At 42.2% G+C, this 8863-nt stretch overlaps 1 protein-coding gene across 2 annotated transcripts in view; it reads left to right on the top strand.

Annotated features, from left to right (window-relative positions):
• The first annotated feature begins 107 nt into the window (after nucleotides 1-107).
• The window catches only part of LOC115140985 (DENN domain-containing protein 4B-like), a 51241-nt gene continuing 42485 nt past the window's right edge, over nucleotides 108-8863 (top strand). The window contains exon 1 of one of the 2 annotated variants that reach the window (XM_029679533.2): nucleotides 108-504. The gene's annotated coding sequence lies outside the window, so the exon portion shown is untranslated. The remainder of the gene's footprint in view (nucleotides 505-8863) is intronic. The other variant, XM_029679531.2, reaches the window with a different exon arrangement.

Below are 8863 nucleotides of genomic sequence, written 5' to 3'. Positions count from 1 at the left end.
TGGTTTTATATTGTATTATTATCCGCGTTGTCATAACAGATTCACTGGTCTCCAGTAGAGTGACAGCTGTAAACAAAACCCAACAGCTGCATGCACGCGGGGGTGTCCACCAATTGTTTTTACCCTCGCAATTTCCTTTAGTTTTATACATTAATATTGCCACAGCAAACATGTTTTTAAATGCACAACAATAGACGGCAGGGTGTTGAACAAATTAATAACTAGTTTGTATGTATTAGTAAAATAGTAGCGCACTACCAAGGCGCAATGTTCTGAGAACTCTTTCAGTCTGTAGCACTGGAAGTACGAGAGTGTTTTAGTTTCCCATCTCGACCGAAGGAGCTGTTTGCAGCTAACCTCACAACTAGCAAGAAGCGGGCTTATACGAGAGACATCTGCACGGGCTCTAATTAGAAACCGACTCATGGACGCTAAACGCTAAATATGTCCTAAACAGGATGATATCCAAAGTGAGCAATCGGAACTGCCAGCAAGGATTACAAGGTAAATTATATTGCTAGTTAAATAGTGGTAGTAGCGTTAGTGTCCCCACAATATTTTGTTTGTTAGCTAGCTAGGAAGCTAAGTAACGTCAGCTAGCTAATGCTTGTCTCTGCTCTGGGTTAATGTCACACAATTCAGGTATGGTGACAACTCAAATCCCCCCTGGAGTTTTTTAAATTCGAAACCCACAGTAATAGTTGTTAGCCAAAATACCAAAGTATCTGTGGCCGTAGTGCTGCGCTAACCGGCTAATGTGCGAAACGATAAAACAGTGTGGTGTGTGTAACGTTAGGCTATTTCTCATGCTGGCCCGTGTCGTGATCCAGTGAGTGGTACCAAGCACTGACCAAAATGTATATGGTACAAGCGATTTTAAAGCAATTAAAGGTTGGTAGTAATACTACATCGCCCGGTGCTCCCTGCCCCTAGTCCAAAATGTTATTGATCAAGGATATTTGACGTTGTACTGCGCGTGCATCATGTTTTGCATTGGAACGCATTTCTCTGCATTTGCCATCTCATATACTGTGTTGTCCATTCATGGTACTTTGTGGATTTAGAAAATGCATTGTGCATTTATCGTGTTTCTGCTTGAGTATTAAGCATACCTACATCCTGCAAATGCTTCATTTTCCACAACGATATGGGATTAACAAATCGTGTATCGTAGTTTCGTGGGCCCCTCAAGGTCCGAGCAATATTTATTCAGAATATTGACCAGAAAAAAATTGACTTCAAATATTGACGGAGTTGACGACAGACATTCAAGACAGGCATATTTGTCTAAAAAAAAAGATACATACATTTGTAAAATATAGAAAATTATTCATTTGAAAATACCCTATTAAAAACACCCATTCTGTCTGATCTTTCAGCGTTCTGATGGAGTTGACATTAGACAAGTTTTTTACGGAGTTGAATAATACGTTTTTCGTCTTTTCAAGTGGTATACACAGACCGTATCAATTTTGTTTTTCCACAGTTATTTTATGATTCTAAAACCTAACTAAATGTAGCATATTAGAATAAAAAATACTTATATCAGGCAGATGCAGTTGACAGATTATGGTTGATAACTTTACAGACAATGAGTGGTCTTGTTGCACTACATGTAATGAGGACATGAATAAGGGGTCCTTATGCTGACCCTGCTCATTCCTGATTTAATTTAGAATTTTAGAGAAATCTGGCGAAGTTGACCAAACCCCGGGACACATCTTTTAGGAATAACAGTTTTGAGAGAGCTATTCTTTAAAGTCAGAGGGATATTGCAAGAAACTACATAAGAAAATTTTTCAGTTAATGTCCACTATTGGCAGTTTAAATTTATATTTTGTAACACTTTTTGGACCTTTTGAAATTGGAATCCTATGCACCGGACAAGGGCATTTCTAGGCATAGAGCCGAAATGGAAATTAGTATTAATGAAAGTATTTTGAAACTAATCTTTTCCCAGGTGTCGCAACGTTCTAAGGCACTGCATCTCAGTGCAAGAGACAGTACCTGGTTCGAATCCAGGCTGCGTCACATCCAGCTGTGATTGGGAGTCCCATAGGGTGGTGCACAATTGGCCCAGCGTCGTCCTGGTTTGGCCGGGATAGACTGTCATTGTAAATAAGAATTTGTTTTTAACTGACTTGCCTAGTTAAATAAAGGATGAATAAATATTATGATCCCCCCCCAAAATGTAAATTTTAATCTCAAATAAATATATAAATAAAGCTTCCTTGCCCGGACCAGAATATCTGAGCTATCCTTGCGGGGGTGTGTGCTATGCCAGGATTTCTTTTGGCTAAATATGCAGGTTTAAATATATATACTTCTGTGTATTGATTTTAAGAAAGGCATTGGTGTTTATGGTTAGGTACAGTCGTCCAACGATTGTGCTTTTTTCGCAAATGCGCTTTTGTTAAATCATCCCCCAACGTTGCATCGATTATATGCAACGCAGGATATGCTAGATAAACGAGTAATATCATCAACCATGTGTAGTTAAAACTAGTGATTTATGATTGATTGTTTGTTTTTTTACAAGATAAGTTTAATGCTAGCTAGCAACTTACCTTGGCTTCTACTGCATTCGAGTAACAGGCAGGCTCATCGTGGAGTGCAATGAGAGGCAGGTGGTTAGAGCGTTGGACTAGTTAACTGTAAGGTTGCAAGATTGAATCCCCCGAGCTGACAAGGTGAAAATCTGTCGTTCTGCCCCTGAACAAGGCAGTTAACCCACCGTTCCTAGGCCGTCATTGAAAATAAGAATGTGTTCTTAACTGACTTGCCTAGTTAAATAAAGGTATAAAAAAAATAAAAAAATAAAATCGGCGCACAAAAATACCGATTTCCGATTGTTAGGAAAACTTTAAATCGGCCCCAATTAATCGGCCATTCCGATTAATCGGTCGACCTCTACTCTCAATGCGCAACGTTACTATTTTGACAGCGTCATGCATCTTGCCTCACATCTGTCATTGATTTGATTTATCTTATCATTTTGGCAATACGGTTGTTTGGATATTCTTCCCCATTTACAATGTTTCAAACAAATGTTTCATGTTTCAGCATATGGAATAAAATCATTTGCCAGTAGCAATTTTTGTGCTGATATTGAATAGGGACCAATAATAGAGCTGTTTAAAGTTCATAGGTGATGTTTAGGGTCAAATATCTGTTGGCAGGGAGAATTGTAGGCTAAACACATAAACATGATTTTTGGAATGCTCATGCGATGTTATCTTCTACAACAGTTAGCCTGAACATCTTCCTAATATTGAGTTGCAACCCCCTGCTTTTGCCCTCAGGACAGCCTCAATTCGTCGGGGCATAGACTCTACAAGGTGTCAAGCGTGCCACAGGAATGCTGACCCATTTTGACTCCATTACGTCCCACAGTTGTGTCAAGTTGGCTGGATGTCCTTTGGGTGGAGAACCATTCTTGATACACACAGGAACTGTTGAGTGTGAAAAACCCAGCATCGTTGCAGTTCTTGACACAAACGGTGCGCCTGGCACCTACTACCATATCCTGTTCAAAGGCACTTAAATATTTTGTCTTGCCCATTCACCGTCTGAATGGCACACATACACAATCCATGTCTCAAGGCTTAAAAATCCTTCTTTAAACTGTCTCCTCCCCTTCATCTACACTGATTGAAGTGGGTTTAACAAGTGACATCAACAAGGGATCATAGACTGACCTGGTGAATCCAGGTGAAAGCTATGTCATGGAATGTTTTGTATAGTGTTGGTTTCATGACATGGCCTCGCTATCTGTTCCTGATGTTTAAACATTTCTGTGTTACAAACCCCTGTTGTTAAAATAACAATTTGCACATGTCAATTGAGCTTAACATCGACATGCTGTCAGTAATCCTCAGCATGTATTCTTGCCCATTCATTCCTTACAGATGACTCAATTCCAGACAAAATATAATAAATATGATTTCAACTTGACACACCTAGATTTTCATGTAGGGGAAAATAAGCTGTAGGTTTGTGGGCCTACTTTGGTGTGGTGTACTGAGCTCGCACAGAGAAGCACTCATGCTGCCTAACATACCCTCGTAAAACTGACTATCCTACTGATCCTTGACTTCAGCGATGTCATTTACAGAATAGCCTCCAACACTCTACTCAGCAAACTGGATGTAGTCTATCACAGTGCCATCCGTTTTATCACCAAAGACCCATATACTACCCACCACTGCTACCTCTATGCTCTCGTTGGCTGGCCCTCACTACATATCCATCGCCAAACCCGCTGGCTCCAGGTCATCTATAAGTCTTTGCTAGGTAAAGCCCCGCCTTATTTCAGCTCACTGATCACCATAGCAACACCCACCCGTAGCACGTGCTCCAGCAGGTATATTGTACTGGTTACCCCCAAAGCCAACACTTACTTTGGCCGCCTTTCCTTACAGTTTTCTGCTGCCAATGACTGGAACGAATTGCAAAAATCACTGAAACTGGCGACTTATATCTCCCTCTCTAACTTTAAGCATCAGCTGTCAGAGCAGCTTACCAATCACTGTACCTGTACACAGCCAATCTGTAAATAGCACACTCAACTACCTCATCCCCATATTGTTATTTATTTTATTGTTCTTTTGCACCCCAGTAACTCTACTTGCACATCATCTGCACATCTATCACTCCAGTGTTAATGCTAAATTGTAATTATTTTGTCTCTATGGCCTATTTATTGCCTTTCCTCCCTACTCTTCTACATTTGCACACACTGTACATAGATTTTTCTATTGTTATTGACTGTATGTTTTTTTATGTGTAACTCTGTTGTTTTTGTCGCTCTGCTTTGCTTTAATGAGAAATTGTTCCCAACTGGCCTACCTGGTTAAATACAAAAATAGCACAGTTAGTCTAAATGTATCTGTAGATGTTGTGGGTACAGGTTTGGACAGATGGTTTAGATGATTCATTTCTTTACACTAATTTCTAAAATGAAGAGAAGCTGTTCTAAGTAGAGGAACTGAGCCTACAGCTAGCTACCTGACATGAAATGAGTAATATAATATTACAACTGCTATTCGCTGCTGGCAGTCCTACTTAGCTACTCCTCTGCATAGAGGAGATTGTTGATTGTTCCATATCCTCACCACTTAACACTAGTGGAAAATTAGTGACTAGTTAGGTTAGCCATGCACAACTAAAAGTCCACTGACTGTTTCCACTTATCATCACAACCCATAAAGGCATAGAGGCAACTTTCTCAAAGCCCCTCATGCATCTAAAGCACTCAATGTAGCCTTGTAGTTCAATTTGGGACATAGTTTCCGGAGGGTACTATGTCCTCATTTAGGCTTACTTATCAGCTTTTGCTAACTATACCTCTCTCTGGCTATCCAGTGTTCTTTCACAGCCGCCTCTTCCTCATGTCAGTAGACAATAGTCTGTCTGCATGATACCTGAGATTGCGATCACACTTGGGACCTGTCACCTCTTGTTAGGGGTTTGCTACAGCTGGGGAACGTTTCTTGAAGAAAGGAACCTCAAAGCAACACATTGTCAGTGTTTATAACTCTCTGAGCACTAGGGTTGGGAGTCAATTACATTTAAATTCAGTCAAACTCAAATTCCAGAATTGAAGGTTGCTATTTACTTTGAATTGTGATTTCTCAATAGAAGCCGAATGCTCAAGGTATAGTCTGATCAGTAGTGTTAGAGCCTTCCGTAAAGAATGTTTATCTGAAATCATGTCTAGTCTCCCAACCGTCTGCCTCACTCAGACTATCTCCTCAGTGTAAACACTAAAGGTGGAATGCTATCTCCAGGACTCCCAGTTCCCTTTTCACATCATATCTCATTGCCGAGGTAGACTATGCTTTGTGCATGTATGTTTCTGCTTAACCTTTCACACTAGTGCTACATTTACATAAGCCTGTAAGTTAATGCAAAATATAATGGTCCATGTTGAATGTCATAACAATGAAATGGAAACGGAATGTTTAGAAGGAGGAACCAGGGTTTGTCTTGAGACATCTTCAGTTGGCTAATACAGGGAGGGTGTCAGTATGATGTCATCGTACCAGCCAGCAGTTATATACCATTTAATCTCAATAGTGAAATTTGGCCTCATTCCTCACCAACTTTATCAAACCACTGACCTTTGCTTTATGACCCAGTGTCGCACAGATTCTCCCTCGCCCTCCGTTTGGAAAATCTGACCATAATTCTATCCTCCTGATTCCTGCTTACAAGCTCAAATTAAAGCAGGAAGGACCAGTTACTCACTCAACCCGTAAGTGGTCCGATGTCGCGGATGCTACGCTACAGGACTGTTTTGCTAGCACAGATTGGAATATCTTCTGGGATTCATCCAATAGCATGGAGTATACCACCTCAGTCATCGGCTTCATCAATAAGTGCCTCGATGACGGCGTCCATACAGTGACCGTACTTATATTTCCCAACCAGAAGCCATGGATTACAGGCAACATCTGCACCGAGCTAAAGGCTAGAGCTGCCACTTTCAATGAGCAGGACAATAATCCGGATGCTTATAAGAAATCCCGCTATGACCCCAAATGAACCATCAAACAGGTAAAGCATCAATACAGGACAAAGATTGAATCCTACTACCCCGACTCTGACGCTCATCGGATGTGACAGGGCTTGAAAACTATTATGGACTGCAAAGGGAAACCAAGCCGCGAGCTGCCCAGTGACGCAAGCCTACCAGATGAGCTAAATGCCTTTTATGCTTGCTTCGAGGCAAGCAACACTGAAGCATGCATGAGAGCACCAGATGTTCCAGACGACTGTGTGATCACACTCGCTGTAGCCGATGTGAGCACGATCTTTAAACATGCCAACATTCACAAGGCCGCAGGGTCAGACGGATTACCAGGCCGTGAACTCTGAGCATGCACGGACCAACTGCCAACTGTCTTCACTGACATTTTCAACCTCCCCTGACCAAGTCTGTAATACCTACATGTTTCAAACAGACCACCATAGTCCCTGTGCCCAAGAAAGCAAAGGTAACTCACGTCAGTAGCCATGAAGTGCTTTGAAAGGTTGGTCATGGCTCACATCAACACCATCATGCCGGAATCCCTAGACCCACTCGAATTTGCATACCGCCCCAACAGATCCACAGATGATGCAATCTCTATTGCACTCCACACTGCCCTTTCCCACCTTGACAAAAGGAACACCTATGTGAGAATGCTGTTCATTGATTACAGCTCAGCGTTCAACACCATAGTGCCCTCAAAGCTCATCACTAAGCTAAGGACCCTGGGATTAAACCCCTCCCTCTGGATCCTGAACTTCCTGACGGGCTGCCCACAGGTGGTAAGGGTAGGTTACACCACATCTGCCACGCTGATCCTCAACACTGGGGCCCCTCAGGGGTGCGTGCTTAGTCTCCTCCTGTACTCCCTGTTCACCCACGACTGCATGGCCAAGCATCATTCAAACACCACCATTAAGTTTGCTGACGACAATAGTGGTAGGCCTGACAGCCTATATGGAGGAGGTCAGACACCTGGCAGTGTGGTAACAGGACAACAACCTCTCTCTCAATATGAGCAAGACAAAGGAGCTGATCCTGGACTATAGGAATACGAGGGCCGAACACGCCCCCATTCACATCGATTGGACTGGAGTGGAGCGGGTAGAGAGCTTCAGGTTCCTTGGTATCCACATCACCAACAAACTATCATGGTCCAAACACACCAAGACGGTTGTGAAGAGGGCACACCAACACCTTTTCCCCCTCAGGAGACTGAAAAGATTTGGCATGGGTCCTCAGATCCTCAAAAGGTTTTACAGCTGCACCATCGAGAGCATCCTGACCGGTTGCATCACCTTCTAGTATGGCAACTGCTTGCCACACAGGACCTGTATACTAGACGTGTCAGAGGAAGGCCCAAATAATTGTCAGACTACAGTCATAGACCAAATCATAGACTGTCCTCTCTGCTACTGCATGGCAAGCGGTACCAGAGCGCCAAGTCTTGGACCAAAAGGCTCCTTAACAGCTCCTACCCCCAAGCCATAAGACTGCTGAAGAACTAATCAAATGGCCACCCAGACTGTCTACACTTTGTTTTTACACTGCTGCTACTCTGTTTATTAACTATTCATAGTCACTTTACAAATGACTTTGAGTAACCTGTACCCCCAGTCATTGACTCGGTACCAGTACCCCCTTTATATAGCCTCATTATTATGTACATTTCTTGTTACTTTTTGATTGTTTTTATTTATTTTTACTTTATTTTGTAAATATTTTAACCAACAATGTAGTTCAAGAAATAAGAGTTAAGGGCTTGTAAGTACCATGCATGTGGTGCATTTCACCGTAATGTGACAAATACAATTTGGTTCAGAGGAAAGGCTAGAGAGTCCTTCCCAAATGTGTATGGCCCTCCCCCGTCATCATAAGAGAAGAGGAATGAGGTCTTACATTCATGGGTTGAAAGTGCTTAGGCAGCTGGCAATCTGAGGAAGTGGCACGTCATCCAACTAGTGAATATCGGATTAGGAAGTGGGTGTAGTGTTGGGAGAATATGATGTGAATAGATTTGTGGGATGATGCAGGTTGGGTCTACTTTTCCTGGTGGAGCCCAGGTGCACTGTGATCACTGATAATGCAGATGGAAAGCAAACAGACTTTGATATTCCTCACTCCACAATGAAGTCCGGTTGGGAGGCCATTGAAACTCATTACATTACATTTAAGTCATTTAGCAGACGCTCTTATCCAGAGCGACTTACAAATTGGTGCATTCACCTTATGACATCCAGTGGAGCCGCCACTTTACAATAGTGCATCTAAATCTTTTAAGGGGGGTGAGAAGGATTACTTTATCCTATCCTAGGTATTCCTTAAAGAGGT

Source organism: Oncorhynchus nerka, linkage group LG14 (assembly GCF_034236695.1).
Source record: "Oncorhynchus nerka isolate Pitt River linkage group LG14, Oner_Uvic_2.0, whole genome shotgun sequence".
Classification (NCBI taxonomy): domain Eukaryota; kingdom Metazoa; phylum Chordata; class Actinopteri; order Salmoniformes; family Salmonidae; genus Oncorhynchus; species Oncorhynchus nerka.
Note: the sequence above shows the minus strand (reverse complement) of the source record. Positions and strands in the feature narration are given on the sequence as shown.